The sequence below is a fragment of the Marmota marmota genome, unplaced genomic scaffold, assembly GCF_001458135.2.
Source record: "Marmota marmota marmota unplaced genomic scaffold, marMar, whole genome shotgun sequence".
NCBI classification, from domain to species: Eukaryota; Metazoa; Chordata; class Mammalia; order Rodentia; family Sciuridae; genus Marmota; species Marmota marmota.
This window is the reverse complement of record NW_026000174.1, coordinates 10279064-10299570: the sequence shown is the minus strand read 5'-3', so window position 1 is coordinate 10299570 and position 20507 is coordinate 10279064. Positions and strand designations below refer to the sequence as shown.

Sequence of the window (20507 nt, the reverse complement as noted above, 5' to 3'; positions counted from 1 at the left end):
TTTGGGTGGCAATGGGGATAAAACCAAGGGGCACTGAACCCTTTTAATTAATTTTTTTAAGACAAGGTCTTGCTAAGTCACCCAGACTGGCGTCGAACTTGCGATCCGTCTGCCTCAGCCTCCTGAGTTGCTAGGATTGGAGGCATGTGTTGCAGTACCTGGCTATGACTATTCACTTTCATTTTGAAGTAGTTGTTCACATGTCTGAAATACTTGTTTTAAATTGTTTAACATGAAAAGTCATTTAGTATATAGCAAACACATAGTAAAATTACAGAGACATACAAAAGTCAGACTACAATTACTGAAGAACTTAACAGAAGCATAATTCCAATATGCCCATTGATACAGAGGCAAAATCTCAAGATTTATCAATTACAAATGAGTTTCAGATCCAATTCAAGAATCAGGTACTACTCTGAAGTGAGTTAGAGAGGGTCAGAGAAGGGTCCCCAAAACTGGGTGACCCAAAACTTATCAAGTTTACATAGTCATTGGTAAACCTTCCATTTCCCTCTTTGCCCCACTGACTGATGTGTGTCAAACAGATTACTCTTCAGGTTCTCTGTAGGGGCCTTGTAACACTGAACTTCTGCCAAGTTGCCCCACATCTCACTGAGGAAATCATATTCCATTTTATCCTGAAGCTGCACACACAGGCTTTGTATGGCTTCTGGTCCCTGCCTCAAATATGCAGACCCTCCCACTATACGTATCAGCCTTCTAACAAATCAGCTTCAGTACCTCAGAGATGAAAACTCTACATTCCAGACTCATCCATGGCCCATTGTGATACAGGGAAACTGATTTAAACTCTATGTCTAAAATATGGGGAAATGTTGATCAAATGTGCTTATACAGGACCAGATATGTAAAGAGACCGTTTTCCCCTTACAACTGTGCTCCCAGGTCCATAAGTAGTAGTTTGTTTCTGCCTTTGGTTATAGTATAATGGGGTTTGCTCCTTTGCTCTGGATGTGAATCCAAGCAACACAATGAAGATTCCTCAAGCAAAAAGTCTTCCTGGTTTGTCAGTAAGCAGAAGAGTCTATTAATATGAGTCTGCTACTCATATTATTATTATTATGAGGGCACACCTGTAATCCCAATAACTTGGGAGGCCCAGGCAGGAAAATCACAAGTTTGAGGCTGGCCTGGGTGATTTAGCAAGGTCCTAAGCCACTTAGTGAGGCCTTGTCTCCAAACAAAAAAATAAGCCAGGCATCATGGCACATGCCTGTAATCCCAGTGTCTCAGGAGGCTAAGGCAGGAAAATCGTGAGTCAAGGCCAGCCTCAGCAACTTAGTGAGTCCCTAAGCAACTCAGTGAGACCCTGTCTCAAAATAAAATATAAAAAAGGCCTGGAAATGTGGCTTTAGTGTCCCTGGGCTTAATATCTGGCACCAAAATAATTAAATAAAATAAAAAAGGCTGGGGATGTAGCTTAATGGTAAACAGTCCTTAAGTTAAATACCCAGTACTACTACTACTACTATTGCACCACTGCTATTACTACTACTAGCACTAATTCTAATAAAGAAATTAAATGGATATACTACTTGCTATGTACTAGATACTGTTCTAAGCACTTTATATATTAAATTTCTTTCAATTCTCACAATAACTCCTATGAGCTAGGTTCTATCATGAGCCTCTCTAAGGACAAATAAACTGAGACACAGAATATACTGCATAGTTAGTAAATAGTAGGGTCCAGATAAAGAATAACAGCTCATATTCTATTTTTTTCTTCATTTTTAAGTAAAAACTCATGTTTAGAAGTGTGTTCTAAAGTTTTAGGTCAATCACAAGTATTTTTGTGTAAAAGAACACTTCCTTTGTCTACTGTGGGATGAGACCAGGTTTGGAGCAGGTTTCAGATTCTAATCTAGGCTTGTGATGGGGAGAGACGGTGGAGAGTGACTAGGGAGGTATCTTAAGATTGAGTTGCTGTCATCAATTGCCATAGATTGGGTGGCTTCATCCACATATATCCATTGTTCTCAGCTCTGGTGGCTTAAAAGTCAGGATCAAGGGGGCACCAGATCTCATTTACAGAAGGCTGCCTTCTTGTTGTTTCCTACATGGTGAGAACAGAGAGGAAGCAAATTCTTGGGTCTCTTCTTATAAGGACACTAATGGCAACCTGAGGGCTCCACCCTGGTGACCCAGTTACCTCATAAAGGCCCTGCCTCCAAATATTATCACATTGGGGATTAGGGTTTCAGCATGAGAATCTTGGATGGGACACAAAATGGAGTTCACAGAAGGTAGTAAGGGGGCCTGTCATGTTAACCAGATATGTTTAGCCCAATTATTTTTAAAATTTTTTTATTTGTTAATAGACCTTTATTTTATTTATTTATATGTGGTGCTGAGAATTGAACCCAGTGCTGCACACATGCCAGGCAAGTGTGCTACTGATGAGCCTCAGCACCAGCCCAATAATTTATTTAGTTAGTTGTAGTTGGACACAATACCTTTATTTTATTTATTTTTATGTGGTGCTGAGGATCGAACCGAGTGCCTCCAACATGCTAGGCGAGTGCTCTATCGCTGAGCCCTAGCCCCAGCCCCTAGCCCAATTATTTTTGAAGACCATAGTACAGCAGAAGCCCAGTAGGCTTTGGAGAAAAGTAGACCCAGCTTCAGCTCCCAGCTCTATTACTTCTATGGTCCTGGGCTAGTTTCTTAGGCTAAGCTTGTTTCTGGCTGAAATGGGCATATTAACTACCTCACAGTATTATAATAAATATTAAATAAGATATAATGGGTGGATGCATGGGAATTTTATTTACTACATAGAAATACACAATGAAATTCTCATTTCTTTCTCTTCCCCTGTTAATCTTATTTTCCCTTCCCCCATCCCATTAGAGAAATAAGGAGAAACAATCTGCTTAGGACAAAAAGCAATACTAAGTAACTATGGACATGTGTTTTACTACTCAGCACCATTTCCCTTCCTCTTGGGGGAAATTGCTTTTAGGGTGGGGCTGCCCTCAGACGACCGCACACATACCCTGGCAGTGTCAGGTGGAACACATGCAGTCCCTAGGCTGACTACTAGGGTTCTCCAGTGTCTAGGTCATACTGATTAGTTCTGGGGTAGAAGTATAACCCAAGCTGTGTGTCCTACCCTAGGATTTTAATTTGGAGTTGCAAGAGAAGGAACCTTGTCTTTTGGGTCAGAGACTAGAGGCTAAGGGTGACCTCTCCTATCTCTGGAGAAAGCTTGTCTACACAAGAAAGGAAAGCTAATTACAGATAAGCAAAAGAGACACAAAAAGAACTCTGGGGACACTGAAATATGATTGTGTGCCCCAGGCCATCAAAGTTGCCCTGATAACTAAAACTCTTCCTTCAATTTTCTGAGCTTTTATTCTGTGGTAGAAGAATCATTCCAATACATTTCTATTTCTTGAGATATTCTGTGTATGTTTTGTCATCAGTAATTCAGAGTCTTTAAAACTTCATTTATATTTTATTCCAGACTTTCTACAGGTACTTTGTAGTGAAGATCCCATTCAATCCTCAGAGCAGACCTAATGGAACGGCATAGCTTATCTTTCCCCTTCATCCAAACTGTTCATCTGTAATAGTATGAACCTCTTTGTAAGCCCAGGGTGAGATCATAAAATTGATCATCATTTTTTATACTAACCAAATCACGGCAGAATAAAGATCTATATCCACACATCACACCAACTAGTATACATTCAGGCTGTACCTGCTTAGGTTATATATCCAATCCAAATAATCAATCCCAGGAGAATGGAATGTGCTCCCTGGCCACACTGGATGTATACAGTAGATGGAGCCAGCGTCCTCAGACCCACACAGCTGTCTTAACAGAAATTAAGGTGATGCTAGGAGGGAGGAAAAGGGGATGCTTCAGGGGAGACCATCAGTAAATGCTCAGTACATACAAGAAAAATCAGAATGAATAAGTTTTTAAGACTGTCTATTCCACATTATGTGCAACCACAAGAATGGAATACTAATCAGAGTAAGTTATACTCCATGTATGTATAATATGTCAAAATACACTCTACTATAATGTATATCTAAAAAGAACAAAGGGGAAAAAAAGACTATTCAGATTTCTCAACCATCTACTCCATAACTCCTCCTGTACACATTACTTCCAGTTGTAATCGTACATGTTTGTAGTCTAATTTGAGACTTGATCTCCAGAGGCTTTAGTATTCTCCACTGGGAAGCTAGCTAGTTTATCACTGACTCTCCAAACACTTATCCTGAGTACCAAATTAAAGTGCTGATATGGCAAGATCAAGAGATCCCAAGATACTTTCTAGAAGTTGCAACACTGAAGACCTGATTAAAAGCAAGTCTCTCTTGACTTAATTAAAATGTCTTTGGCCATCTCCTTGCCTTGGCATCCTCCTAGTTAACTGTAAACTCAAAATCACAGGGAAATAAGAAAGGTAAGGCTTTTCTTTAGAAAAGGGTTTTATCAACAAGTTGACAAACATAACAGATTTCCTACTGGCTGATAACAGTGAGAAGTGAATTTTTACAAAAATTTCTGTTAATTCAATGAGAAGTTGCCTAGCTCTAGGCTGGGACTCTGGCAACCTGGGTTTTGAGTTGAATGGATAGTCACTGTTTACCGTCATGGTAAAAGATGACCTACCTCTCATAATGCTACCATCTTGAACAAGACCAATCTTTTGAACCCCACTTCCTAACATAAAAACAACCTTCCTCTTTAGATTCATAAGAAAATTAAACAAAGTGTGGCTGGGGCCTACATGTATTACTTGAATATTTGAAAAGAATATGACTTCTGCAACTGTAAAATACAGTGCCTATTTGAGTTGTTTCTAGTTTTTGATTACTGTGAATAAACATGCTATAAACATTAGTATACAAGCCTTTTTTCCCTTTTTACAAATTTGAGGTAGGGCTGGGGTTGTGGCTCAGTGGTAGAGCGCTCACCCAGCATGCATGAGACACTGGGTTCGATCCTCAGTACCACATAAAAGTAAAATAAAGATATTGTGTCAACCTAAAAGACAAATATTTTTTAAAAATTTGTGGTATACATATTTATGATAAAAGGCACACAGCGTAATTTTAGGTGTTCAGATAGGGGGTTCTGAGAACTGTAGACACCCATATTACACTACTGACAACAAGATGCCAAATATTTTTTTAATACTTATTTTTTAGTTATAGGTGGACACAATGTCTTTATTTTATATATATGTGGTGCTGAGGATCAAACCCAGTGCCTCACGCATGCTAGGCGAACGCTCTACCTCTGAGCCACAATCCCAGCCCCAAGATGCCAAATATTTCTAACACCCTGTTGAAAGTTCCCTTCTGCTCCTTTGCAAGAAAAAAAAAATCATACGATCAAGTGATTTGTCTCCATTAGTCTTCATAACTGAGATTTTATTGGCTATATTGAGACATTTCACTTTGTACACAATTCTTAACACATGTACCATAAATCTAAAAAGACTTATACTAGCCAGGAGCGGTGGTGCATGCCTATAATCCCAGTGGCTCTGGAGACTGAGACAGGAGAATCACTAGTTCAAAGACAGCCTCAGCAATGGCGAGGTACTAAGCAACTCAGTGAGACTCTGACTCTAAACAAAATACAAAATAGGGCTGGGGATGTGGCTTAGTGGTCAAATGCCCACAAATTCAATTCCTGGTACCAAAAAAAAAAAAAAAAAAAAAAAAAGACTTATACTGATTCTTTTCAGTTATTCCAATGACTTTCCAGCTTTGAATTTGGAGGCAAATTATCCTTAAGAGAATAGCGAATACCACTATCTTTGAATGCTGCTGTTATTTAGGTCTCATTAATTGATAACTTTGTCATACATACTACATACTCAAATTTTCCATCTTTCACATCACATTAAAAAAATTATTAGCAAAACTAGATTCCTATGACCGAAGATGTTACAGAGTACACATAATTTGACAGCAGTAATCCAGGAGTGGTCTTCTTTAGGAAACCACTATTAAAAATTCTATAGGAAATTCTATTAAAAAACACAGGAATAGAAGTAATATAAAATGTTCAAGACATTAAATGCAGGACTGTGACTCCAAACTGCCATTTAATATGCTTTGTATTGTAGGATATAAAACTAACTCCCCGCTTATGAAGTGTTAAGCTGATACCAGACATGGTCCAAGCCGCCCATAATTCAATATCCCACTATTTTATGGTTGTATCCCAAACTAAACAACTGGCAAATGATTTCACTTCTTAAAAAAAGGCACTTACACTTAAAAAAAAAATGTGAGGAGGTGGGATGGGATTCCCTCTTTTTTAGAGATGTTTTTAGAGCAACTAAAAAACTTGCTTTTACAAAATAGTTGATAAAAAAGACATGGCATATTATTAACAGACTTGGCTTCTTTCTCTTCTGCTTCATCAGAGGCTGGACTCTCCTCATTTTCAAATTCTCCATTTTCTGCAGGTAAATCTTCTTTTGTTTCTTGGTTAGCCACTTCAGCCTGTATTCTCTTTGCTATCCTTTTCTCTTTTGTTTGAATATATTTGTCTGAGTATTTAGCCTTGCCCACTACCTTCCTGGGCTTGGTGTCTGACTTGTCAGGAGCAGGTTTAGCCAACAACCTGGCCAACCTCCTCTTGGGCTCCTCTTTCACCCAAGCTGACCTTTCTTTTGGGCATCCTGGTGGGTACCAGAGCCTTCCAAAGCTCTGCTGCCTGGTTGCTGCTGCTCTCCACTGTTCTCTTAATTCAATGAATTGCACTGTTTCCAAATGTTAATCCTTGCATTCCTTATATAAATGCCTTGGTCATGACACTGGCAGAGTCAGACTTCAAACACAGAATGCAAGGTTCTGCTGCCTCCCCCCACCCCAATAAGAATAACTGGTATAAAAGTAGATGAGGGGAAATGGTGTGATGGATGGCCCTAAAAAGACAGAGTTGCATGGATAATATAACACAATTTCCCAAACCTGTAAGCCAGATCTTTAAAAGCTGTTGATAACTCAGTTCCAGCCTTCCTTCTCACAGCCATTCTCTTATATCATTATAATTTATTTGAAATAACTCTGTATCCACAGAGGTACACACTATTGAAGTACTTTTTGGGGGTACTTCTTATATTAGGGGTTGTTTGGTAACACAGTTTCTCAGCTTTAAAATATATATATGAGTTCTGGGGGTGTAGACAGCTTGCTTAGGATATAGTGTGTGTGAAGTCCTGGGTCCCATCCCCAGCAATGCATTTAAAAAAATTGTTTTCATATTTAAAAAGAATTTTTTACTGGACATAATATAAGATGATGCACCACTTTACTGTATCACAGCTTATATTCTCTATGCCTTCTTTCTTCACTTGAGAAATAAAGACAATAATATGCTTATCCTGTTAGGCTATTCTGAGGATATGAAATAAAATTAATGTCTTGGTAATATGCCTTATACCTAGCAAGTATGTATGGAGCATGAAGAAAAATGCATTCCTACAATGATGAGACTGTGTTAGGCAGAAGTACGTAGGATGACAGCCACAGTTCCTGGTCTCAAGGGGCCTATAGTATTTCTTATATTCTGAGTTGTCTGGTAACACATTCTCAGTTTAAAAAAAAAAAATGACAATTTTATTTTGCCTTTATATTTAAGAAAAAAAGAGAAATTTTCACTGGGTATAGAAACTAGGATAATAATAGTTTTTTTTTTCCTTTTAGGACTGTAGAGATGTCACTACATCATCTTGTAGTCTCCATTATTTCAGATAAAAGCAGCTATCACCTTGGAAGAAACTGTGTGTGTGTGCGTGTGTGTTCCTTCTCTAACTACTTTGAAGATATTTTCTGTATCTTTGTTTTTAGCACCTTGATGATAATGAGCTTTGGTATGTTTTTGTGTTGATCCTACTTGAAATTAATTAATCCAGGATCTGTGGGTTGCTATTTATGATAAAATTTGAAATAATTTAGTTAATATTTCTTCAAGTATTTTTCTCCCTTTCCCCTACCCCTTCTGGAACTCCACTACAAGTTAGATTTCCTGACACTAGTCCATTAATCACTGAGCTTTGGTGTTTTTTCCTCCCAATCTTTTTCTCTGTTCTTTGGCTTGAATGATTTATCTTGGTCTATCATATTCCCTCATTTTGTCTTCTATTCTTCTCACCAATTAGTTTACTGAATACTATAACTTTTAATTCCAAAGTTTCTATTGTTTTACAGCCCTCAATTTCCAAATCTCTTCAGAAATTCCCCATCTGTTCACCTATTATATCCATTTTTTTTTTTTTACAGTAGACCCTAACGTGTTTATCATAGTTTTTAAAAGTCTTTGCTAATTTCAACATGTGGGTTGTTAGAGGGTCTCTAAAAACTGATTTTTCTCTTGCATATAAAAAGACATACTGGAAAAGTTTCATTTAAAAAAATGTTTTTGTGGTACTGAGGCTTGAACCCAGGGGCTCTACCACTGCATTACATTCTAGTCCTTATTTATCTATTTCTTTCTTTCTTTATTTTGAGGCTAGCTTATGCAATTTAGCAAGGATCTTGTTGAACTGCAGGGGCTATCCTCAAGTTGTGATCCTCCTGCCTCCACCTTGAACATCACTGGGATTATAGATGTGTGACACTGGGCCCAGCTGGAAGTGCTTCTTCAAATGTTGAGCATGATACATCGAGGAGATTCTGGTCCTGTTATCTTTCTCTGCAGAGTGATTTCTGTTTTAGCAGGCATTTTCTGAAGGATAACTTTGAATTTATGGAGGATTAATCTATAGCTTTCTTGAAACAGATCTATTTTGGTATGGTGCCCAGTCCTATGGTCATTCCCTAAGTGTGGGGACACAATTTTTTATTCTAGGTTGTACTCCTCTAGATTTCAATGGAAAGTTCAAGGTGTTGACCAAGCTGTTCTAATTTGGCAGGTCTCAAACTGCAACATGTCTCCCGGTGGTGGGTAGCAGCTGAAAGTTCAGCAGTTTCTCCTTCCTTGTTTCCTCCTTGGGTCCTGAAAGTCTTACTCATCAGAGTACAAGGGTCAACTAAATCTTTTTGTTCTTGCAGTGCTAGGGACTGAGCCTTGAACCCAGGGCCTTGTGCATACCATACAAGTAGCTGTACCATTATCAGTTGTGTTTAGTCACAGATTTTTTGTTGTTCCCCACTTCCAGGATTTTTCTGTTCAATTTCTAGTTGCTCTGTAGATCTCAAACTCTTTAGGCCAAATGTACAACTTTCTGCTTGGCTTCTAATTACTACTGTTCCTTGTGTACACTGGAAGATACCTTCAGAAGGCAAGATATGATACATATCTTTCCTGTATTTTAAAAATCAAAATTTCTCTAGTTTTTACCTACTCTGTCTGGTTGTTCTTTGGTGACTTCAGACACTTATTTTACATATTTTAAGTTTATAATTTTTTTCCTGTACAAGATTTGATCTAATATAAACTATTCTACTGTTACTGGAATTGAAAACTTCTCATACCTCAAAATCACCTTCAGTTGAGACATGGACAAAAATAAAATAGTACAAGGAAAAGTGTTTGGGGTATTCATGCCTTCTCTCTCTCTCTCTCTCTCTCTTTGATATAAAGTGTATGCTGCCCAGCTGGCTTCAGACATATAATTCAACCCATATTTTATTTAATCATTTTAACATTTAATTTTTTCCTAATGTTATTTCACTCAGTCAATATGACATTTCTCAAAATGGCCCAAGTTTTCTGTTCCCCTGTAATCTATGACTTCACCTCCTATCACAATCCCCATAGTGGGGCTATCCAAAGTGCTCTGTGACTCAGAGCTTTTGTCCTAGCAGTTCTTTGACATTCTTATTCCAGAAGCCAATGGTTCTTCTCCTCCTCTTTTCAGTTTCCACTTAAATGTCAAATTTTTAGAGGCCTTCCTTACCTTGCTTAAAACTGTACCTTACACACATACACTTTCTACTCCTGCATTTCTTTCTCCATAACATCTTATATTTTCTTATAGTCAGTCTTTCCCACAAAGGACTGTAAACTCCATGAAGACAGGGACTTTTGTTTTCATTCTGTGGTGTATTCCTAGCATCTACTATAGCTAACTCTGACTTGGTGGGTGATCAGTAAAAAAAAAAAATTTGTTTTTGGTAGTACTGAGATAGAACCCAGGGATGCCCCACCACTGAACTGCATCCCTAGCTGTTTTTATATTTTTTTATTATTTATTTTTTAGTTATAGATGGATGCAATATCTTTATTTTATTTTTTATGGTGCTGAGGATCGAACCCAGTCCCTCATGCATGGTAGGTAAGCACTCTACCTCTGAGCCACAACCCAAGCCCTCTTTGTGTTTTTTTTTGAGTCAGGGTCTTGCTAAGTTACTGAGGCTGCCTTGAACTTATGATCCTCCTGCCTCAGGCTCCCAAACTGCTGGAATTATAGGTGTGCACAATATTTATTATTTAAATAACTCCTGCTAACTGATTTTAATTTGGCTTTCCCTTCCTTCACCTCACCCACTAGAATGGAAACACCAGTATCAGTTTCTTTGTCTTAGTGTCATTCCCACTGACTAAAATACATAACTTCATATATAGTTAGGTGCTTACTAGATACTGTTATGAAGAAGCACTAGCTTTTATTATTCATTTATAACATATAGGATTTTCCAAAGGCCAGAATCTTCTTTTCCTCTATTGCCTCTTGGTGTAATCTATTGAGGTTATACACTAAGTAGGGGCATAAACATTGACTGAATTAGCTAAATATGATTAGATACAAGACAGTACTTAAATACTAAGTAATGATCAGGTAAATCTTATGATGTTTCCACTTTTGCTAGTGGCATTTATTATAGATGTCTTGCTATGCTATACTGCATTCTTGGTTCACTCTTTTAACTTCTGTGGTCATTTATCCTTCCAACCAACATGCATATCTAATATAGTGAAAGAAATTGGTGAACATGTGGGTTTCCAAGGCACTGACAGTATAAAATAGTAATGACAGCTAAATTGGGAAGAGAGGGTGGAAAACAAATTGGAATCAAAAGATTAGACAACAATAAAGACCAATGTAGAGGAAATAACAGAATTAAAGCAGAACTTGCTCTGTTTTTCACCTTTTTTATTGGTGCATTATAGTTGTACATAAATGATGAGATTTGTTGTTACATATCTGTAGATGCACACAATATAACAATATAATTTGGTCAATATCACTCCCCAATTGTTCTCCTCTTTTCAGTTTCCACTCAAATGCCAGTTTTTCCCTCCCTCCCTCCCATCTCTTGGCCCTTTTTCTTTACTGACTTCCCTTTGATCTCTTTGAGATCTGATCCCACCTTTCTTTTACTTTTTCCTCTCTAGCATCTGCATATGAGAAAAAACATACCTTCCTTACCTTCTGAGTTTGACTTACTTCGCTGAATATAATGATCTCTAGATTCATCCTTTTTCCTGCAAATGACAATTATATTTTTCTTTATGGTTGAATAAAACTCCATTGTGTATATATACTGCATTTTCTTTATCCATTCGTCCATTGATGGACACCTAGGCTGGTTCCATAGTTTGGCTATTGTGAACTGTGCTGCTATAAACATGGATATGCCTATGTCACTACAGCATGATGATTTAAATTCTTTAGGACAAATACTGAGGGTGTGTGATAGCTGGGTCCTATGGTGGTTCCATGCCTAATCTTTGGAGGAACCTCCTTCTGATTTCCATAGTGCGGTACCAATGTACAATCCCACCAACAGTATAATAGTGTTCTAAAGCAGAACTTTCTAAAGATCTTGAATTCTAAATAGCAGAGAGGTGGTGTTTTACTTTAGATTCCAAATAAGGAAGCTGGCCCAGTGGCACACACCTACAATCCCAGTGACTCAGGTGGCTGAAGCAGAAGGATTGCAAGCTGAAAACCAGCCTCAGCAACTTAGTGAGGTCCTAAAAACTCAGCAAGATCCTGTCTCAAAAAAATTAAAAGGGGGCTGGGGTTGTGGCTCAGTGGTAGAGTGCTTGCTTAGCATGCATGAGGCACTAGGTTCGATCCTCAGCACCACACAGAAGTAAAATAAAGATATTGTGTCCACCTAAAACTAAAAAATAAATATCAAAAAAATTAAAAGGGTGGGGATGTGGATCTATGGTTAAACACTCCTGGGTTCAATCCCCAGTACTGTTCCCCCTCCAAATGAGATTGCAAATAAAGAATTTGGGTTAAAAAAATAGATAAAGCAAATCACTAAAATAATAGAAGTAGAATATGTGAATTCCAAACCATGGGAGGAAGAGGAAAAAAAAAAACCAGATAAATCTAATCGAAGGGGAGAAAGCAGGATAAATAGCATGAAACAAGATGGTAGGAATATACCTAAATTTGTAAATAATCACAGCAGTTTGGGGGAGATTGCTAAATAAAGTGGTTGAGGAGGCTCTCCACAAGATTCTGACATTTTATTACAACAGCAATCACTTTTGGGGGGCGGTACTGGGGACTGAACTCAGGTGCACTCAACCACTGAGCCACATCCCCAGCCCTATTTTGTATCTCATTTAGAGACAGGGTCTCACTGTGTTGTTTAGTGCCTTATCATTGCTGAGGCTAGCTTTGAACTCATGATCCTGCCTCAGCTGCCCAAGCCATGGGATTACAGGTGTGTGCCATAACACCCAGCAAACAGCAATAACTTTTACAGAGGGTCACTACATCATGCTAAGCACCATTCTAGATGCTTTATATGTATGAATTACTTAATTCTCACAGCAGTCTAATGAGAGACATTGTTACCCTATATAAAAAAAATCAGAATACAAAGTAACATGAGCTGGCACTGGGGCACACCTGTAGTCCCAGCAGCTCAGGAGGCTGAGGCAGGAGGATTGCAAGTTGAAAGCCAGGCTCAGCAACTTAGCAAGGGCTAAAGCAATTTAGTGAGACCCTGTTTGAAAATAAAATTGGTCAGGGATGTGGCTCAGTGGTAAAATGCCTCTAGGTTCAATCCCCAGGATCAAAAATAAAAAAATAAAGAAGTAACAAGTTCAAGGCCACAGAGCCAATAAGTGGTAGAGCTAATTCAGAGTCCATGCTCATAGCTACCTATGTTGTTTGAAGGAACTAGTTGATATCAGAAGGATGAGAGGAATCCAGATATGTGGAAGTTGTGGGGGAGGTGATATATTCTAGACAGAAAGAAAAGCAAGCACAAAGGCCTTAAGTGAGGAAGAACTTGGGTCTTTTGAAGAACAGAAGAGCCAGTGTGGTTCAACGGTAGTTGACCATCAGAGAGTGGTATGAGAATGAATTTGGGAGGCACTATAGGCCTCATCAAGTAGTTTATCGGATTATTTATGGTGTATCAGGGGCTGAACTAAATGCCTTATACTGACTCTACATTATATAATTTCTTAATACAAGAGTCCTTTAATATGTTTTATTTCCCTCCCCACTTTGTAGTTGTGGAAAGTGAGGCTTAAAGAGACTAAGTAAATTTGCTTATGATACATACCAATTAAGTAGAAGAGCCAGGGTTCAAACCAGGTGGGCATGACTCTAAATCTCAGGCCACAACCACACGTGGCATTGAGTCAAGCTAAAAATAATCATTACCCAAGAACAGCCTCCACCTTCCTAGAGGCACGTGGCTATAAAAAGAAGATGCACCTAAGTGTCTGAGTGATTCTGCTGAGGAATGCAGCTTGGAGAGAAATGTTCCATGCTGTGGGATCTTAAATCAGGACTACCTTGTCTTTGTGCTTGGCTTTGTCCCAGCAAATCAGTTTCTTGTTTACTTCTTGTCTGTGTTGTGTTTAGTCCTTTGGCTCTGAAAATGAATCTACATTTTAGACTTGTGTCAATATGTTTGTTATCATTTGTTTTTGCTGAGGAAGACTCTTTTCAGGTCCTCAACTTAGCCCTGGTATCCTGTGTTGGCCTGTACCTTCTTTCTCTGAATTGGGAAAAAGTACAGTCTCGCAATAAAGGATCCTGGTAAAAAGGGACAAAGAAGAGAGTAAAGTAACAATGGAGGAAGACCCGATCCCCGATAAAGAATTATACCTCATGTCCAGGGATGCAGAGAAAAGGAAAGATGGCTACAGAAACAGCTTATTCTGAAAAAGCCTCTTGCAAGAGCTAAGCCTATGCCTGGGACTAAGGAATAGGAAAGAAGAGGCTCTTCTCTGAATCGTGCTTTTCAGGGACTTTGTCTTGACTTCTTCCATCTTTTCCTAACTCTGCTAGGAAATACTGATAGAGTCAACCAGGTATCCCCTGGTGATATAGAAGCTCTTAGACATGTATGACAAGGAGCATACTATGGTAGCCTCCTCAGTGAGTGGATGGACCCTGATATACCCCATTCTTCAGGTCAGAGGTCCATCCAACTATGGATATGGAATGCCAGTTTTCCTGCTACATTTTGCTTATAACTTCCCTGCTATATTTTTAGTATTAGTAATAAACATTCACACCAGGTGAATAAAGCCTGTACATTAACCTCATTTCAGAAAGCTAACAATCCTAGGAAAACATAAAGCATGCCCAATCTTTGATAGATAGTACTGGGGCCATAATTATTCTCACATCCTACATCATCTAGAAATACCTTAAATAAAAACATACATCCAGCAATCAGAGAGATAACTGTCCCAGGATTGCAAGGGAAGAGGCAATAGTGACCATCTTCTCGGAGACCACTATTCACATTCCTGTATCCATGCTTCCGGTAAAACCAGTAGAGCAGAGGATGCAGAACAATGGAAAGAGCTGAAGTCCCAAGGGACTTTGTTGCTGAGCAGCTATGACACTATGAAAAAAATTGGGCTCTTTGAGCCTCAAGTTTATATTAAATAGTCCTCTTCAGAAGCTGATTCTGTATAGGGGAGGGAAGATTAATAGGTGCCAAGCACTGTTCTAAGTATTTTGTAGTTATTCTTCTCAACTACTCTATAAAGCTAATATTATTATCTCAATTTTACAGATTCAGAGATGTGAAGAAACTTACCCAAAGTCACAAAGCTTTTAAGTGGAGGAGCTAGGACTGGAAGCTAAGCAGTCTAGTTCCAGAAACCATACTCCTTACTTTTAAATTCTGGTCCTGATAATTTTACCCCTGTGTGACCTTCTGCAGGCCATTATATTTAATTTAAGCCAGGCATCAAGCCAGGCATGTTGGTTCACATCTGTAATCCCAGTAACTCAGGGATTCCAGGCCATCTTGGGCAGTTTAGCGGACCCTGTCTCAAAAAATACAAAGGACTGGGGATGTAACTCAGTGTTAGAGTGCCCCTGGGTTCAATCCCCAGTACCTCAAATAAATAAATAAACAAAAATTTTAGCATCAAAATGAGAAAGTTTTGGCTGGGCATGGTGGCACATGCCTGTAATCCCAGTGCCTCAGGGGGCTGATGTAGGAGGATTGAGGATTGGGAGTTCAAAGCCAGTCTCAGCAAAAAGGGAGGCACTAACAATTCAGTGAGACCCTGTCTCTAAATAAAATACAAAATACGGCTGGGGATGTGGCTCAGTGGTTGAGTGCCCCTGAGTTCAATCCCCAGTAACTCTCACCCTGCTCAAAATAAAAATAAAAAAAAAAAAAAAAGAAAGAAAGTTTCTTGCTATTGACAGCAACTTCTGTTAAACTGCAGTCAGGACACACCCATCATTGCCTGCATGAGGATTCACCTGACTATCATCTGGTGGTGTGACTAAATAAATACAATCTGAACAAATAATTCAAAGGCCATTTTGGGAAGAAATATGAACATTTTTGTTAAAATCTTCTAATTAGGGGGCTGGGGTTGTGGCTCAGCAGTAGAGTGCTTGCCTCGCTTATGCGGGGCCCTGGGTTCAATCCTCAGCACCACATGTAAATCAATAAAATAAAGGTATTGTGTCCAATTACAACTAAAAAATAAATATTAAAAAAAAATCTTCTAGTCAGCCAGGTGTAATGGCACATACCTGTAATCCCAGCAGCTCCAGAGGCTGAGGCAGGAGGATTGCAAGCTCAAAGCCAGCCTTAGCAATTTAGCAGCCCTAAGCAAATTAGTGAGACCCTGTCTCAAAATAAAATAAATAAGAGCTATGGTCATGGCTCAGTGGTAGCCTACGCGCTTGCCTAGCATGTGTAAAGCACTGGGTTCAGTCCTCAGCACCGCAAATAAAGAAATAAATAAATGTATTGTGTCCAAAAGAATAAATAAACAAAAGAAATAAAAAGGACTGGGGATATGGTTCAGTGGTTGACCACTCCTGGGTTCAATCACCAGTACAAAAAAAAAAAAAAATCTTAAAGAGTACCAGTATTGGAATTCACAGAATGTTTCATTGACTCGGAAGAAAAATTTGAAGACAACGATGAGGCATTTTTAAGAAATGTTGCACTATCAATGCTCCTGAAGGCAATAGGATGGTTGTTACATAAATAAATATGATGAGTCAAAATGATTCAAAGTTGGAATTGAATATGAAGGGATTTTAGGAATCCTTTACCAGTAAATTTTATTTACATTTTCCCTTTTATGCATGCAGAAAAGTGACAGACCAGAAATTCATGACCAAGTAAGTCTAAAAATCCTCTTTCAATAAGATGATGTGGATTTTTTTTCTTGCTTATGGTACATAAAATAATGGTGTATGTTTAAATATATATATTTTTGGATTTAATGAACATTGAATGAGAACATTTCTAATGCCTCATTTGAAAATTGGGGTAGTGACTCCTAATGGCTACAGAATAAAATGCAAATGCAACAGCATTCAAAGACCCTCTACAACCTGGTTTAAACCTACCTTTTCCATTCTTATCTTCTACATACCAGATTGTACTGTGATTCCTTGAAGATTACCTGCCCCTGTTCATTTGTGCGCCTCCAAACTATTCTTTCTCCTGAACACAGCCCATCCTTGTCTGTCAGCACCTTCATCTACTGGAAGGTGGTCCTGAATGATTTCTTTAATCTTTCAGTTTCTCAGTTTTCTTATTTCTGAAATGAGAATCTAACTTCAGGTTTAATTTGAGGACTTAATGAGCTAATATATGTTAAGTGTTTAACATGGAATGGTCAGGCAGTATTATCTGGGTCTTGAGGATGAGTCAATCTCAAAAACATGGTGAACTGGCCAAGGGCACAAAACTCATTTAACAGTAAAGACAGAATAAGAGCCTCGACTTCCTCACCCCCAGTACCAGGCTGTCTTTAGGTTTATGAAAGGTTCCACCTCTAGTCCCTAACTAATACTGATAGATTGGTGAGAAAGGCTCTTTTTAAAATTTTCTTTGAAATCTGTCTCTCCCGCCTCCTTCCCCTAAATCGTATGTCCTAAACATACTACAGAGACACAGCCACATCAATGTTAATTGCAGCAAAATTCACAATAGCTAAACTGTGGAACCAACCTAGATGCCCGTCAGTAGATGAATGGATAAAGAAAATGTAGCATATATACACAATGGAATATTACTCAGCAATAAAAGAGAGTAAAATCATGACATTTTCAGGTAAATGGATGAGTTGGAGAATCTGATGGTAAGTGAAGTTATCCAATCCCCCAAAAAACAAATGCCAAATGTTTTCTCTGATATAAGGAGGCTGATTCATACTGGGGTTGGGAGAAGGTGCATGGGAAGATTAGATGAATTCTAGATAGGTAGAGGGGTGGGAAGGGAAGGGAGGGGGCAAGGGGTATAAAAAAAGATGGTGGAATGAGATGGACATCATTACCCAAAGTACATGTATGAAGACACAAATAGTGTGAATATACTTTGTATACAACCAGAGATAAGAAAAAATGTGCTCTATATGTGTAATATGAATTGTAATGCATTCTGCTATCATATATAACAAATTAGAATTAAAAAATTAAAAAAAAAGGTAAGAGAGACCATGTATTAAACAAATGGGTTTATCATTCCAGAACCTTCAAGGCAGTTATATACATATAAGGCCTCCAAGAAAAAGAAATATAGTATAGAATGTTTCCCAAATTATTTAATTATAAAACTAGAGGTTGCAAAACAGATGTGCCATGTCAAGCCATAACTCCACTTTCCTGATCTCTAAATAATAAAAGCTACAAACTCCTTAACATAACATATAAGAGTGTTTGTAACCCATTTACCTTGCAAAACCTACCACTCCACCCATGTGTCAGCTCCATCCTGACCATTCACCATGTCAGGGGCCAGGTTTCACAGGTATATCTTTCTTTTTTTTTATCTTTCTTTTTTTTTTTTTTTAAGAGAGAGAGAGAGAGAGAGAGAGAGAGAGAGAGAGAGAGAGAGAATTTTTTAATTTTTTTTTTTTTAGTTTTCGGCAGACACATCTTTGTTTGTATGTGGTGCTGAGGATCGAACCTGGCGCCGCACGCATGCCAGGCGAGTGCGCTACCGCTTGAGCCACGTCCCCAGCCCACAGGTATATCTTTCTAACAGAAATACCTTTCTTCTTTCCCTGGAGTCCAACTTTCTGGCCCTTCCAGACCTAGTTCATGTGACACCTCGCTGAAGCCTTCTCTGGTCATCCCCATCAGTTGTCTGTATTCTCCCCTGTGCTCTCTACATCTGCACTGCAGCACTTTTCACTGTGGCTCTCCATTACATATTGATTGATGGATTCCCTTCTAGCCCAGGGTCCTGAAAGCTAAGGACCATATTATCACTTACATCCCCAGTGAGAGGGAGGCATCCTATATGCATGCAGTAATAGTCTATCTTTACCACACCCGGTTCTGCTGGGGACACAGAATTTCCATACATAGCTTTCCTGGTTCCTCATAAGGTAAGATTCAAGTTATGCTTTTTTTCTAGCATAATTAACAAGGGATACTTACATCTTTATACCTAATGGACCTTCCAGGAACAATAATTATGTAAGTCTGCATGTATTGCAGAATCCCCTACACCAAGTTAAGTCACCATGAATGGGAAACAATTTGTTCTTTCCTTTCCAAAGTCAATTGTAATTACAAGCTCCTTTAGATTTGTCTATGACAAAGCCTATTTTCCTAACTACTCAGAGGAAAAATATTGTTCCTCCAATTCTAATAAAGTCCCTGTAGGTTTGGGAGCAGAATACATGTATTTTGTTTGTGTCTACTAATAATAAAGAACTCCAATTGATTAATAATATGAGATCAAAACTAGCGGGTAGGGCTGGGGTTGTAACTCAGTGGTAGAATGCTTGCCTAGCACATACGAGGCCCTGGGTTCAATCCTCAGCACCACATAAAAATAAATAAGCAAAATGAAGGTATTGTGCCCAACTATAACTAAAAAAAATTTTTTTTAAACTAGTGGGTTAAAAAAAATAAAGCCAGTGGTTATGTGCTGGGCATGATGGCACAATCCTTAACTTCAGCAACTCAGGGGGCTAAGACATGAAGATTGTTAATTAGAGGGCAGCCTCAGTAATTTAGCAAGGTTCTCAGTAACTTTGTAAGACACTACCTTAAAATAAAAAATTAAGAACTGGGGATGTGGCTCAGTGCCAAAGCACCCCTTGTGTTCAATCCCCCAGTACACTTTCTCTCCAAATAAAACCTAAGTGGTTATGAGCCATGACCTTCTCAGAGTCAATGTTTCTGGCCTCAGATTCTCTGGACTAATATTTCTCAGTAAATACACTTAGTATAACTTTGATCTAACTTCAAAAATAGTCTTCTAGAAAAGATAGTAAAGTCATGCCTGGCAAATAGCAAATACTATCATTTCCACAGGGAGTAGACATACATAATTAATTCAAATACTCAGGCACAAGAAATAAATGAGTGTTAAAACAGAAACAAAAACTCTTCTTTCTCTCACACCAATATACTCTTAGGTGCCAAATACTCCTTATTTGATGTGGTTGCACATGACTTCTCAGGCTGGCATCTTCTCTAGATGTACTAACATTGGTCAAGGTTTTAAAATACATATTTTCTGAAATATGCATTCTTAAGCCTACAGTGCAATCCTTTCTCTTTTCACTGCTAGCAAACTAAATTGATGCTACAAACTCAAGTTCTCACTAGATTACCAAATCTTTCCCACTGAGTCAGAATTAGGTTCACTTTAACAGTGCTCCCTCAGTGGGTTGAAAGAACAAAGTTATCAATGTGACTAGTAGTAGATGTGTTGAATAGCTTGTTACATAATCAAATGCCCCCCAAATCCAGTCAATCATATGTCACTTAATGAGGGTGGCTTGTTTTGAAAAATTCACTGCTAGGTGATTTCATCCTTGAGTGAACATCACTTACACATACATAAACCTAGATGGTATAGCCTACCTCATGCTTCAGCCATCTGGTTTAGCGCAGTACCCCAGGCTACAAATCTGTATAGCATACTACTGTGCTGAATTCAGAAGGCAACTAAAGCACAATATCAATTATTTGTGTACCTAAACACAGAAAAGTTGAAAAGACTATGTCAGGAATTATGTGGCACCATTATAACCTTAAGGGACCCTCCCACATGTGTTTCACTACTGACCAAGACATTACACATGACTGGAGCTGAAATCTGCCATCACTCTA

At 38.5% G+C, this 20507-nt stretch overlaps 1 long non-coding RNA gene and 1 pseudogene across 1 annotated transcript; both read right to left on the bottom strand.

Annotated features, from left to right (window-relative positions):
• Positions 1-2468: 2468 nt before the first annotated feature.
• Positions 2469-18314, bottom strand: LOC125612008. The gene is made up of 3 exons (XR_007342244.1): positions 18108-18314; positions 11382-11437; positions 2469-3869 (listed from the first exon to the last, which is right to left on the bottom strand). It is a non-coding gene; the product is annotated as an uncharacterized LOC125612008 (long non-coding RNA).
• Positions 3863-10209, bottom strand: LOC125612007 (annotated as a pseudogene).
• Positions 18315-20507: the final 2193 nt, after the last annotated feature.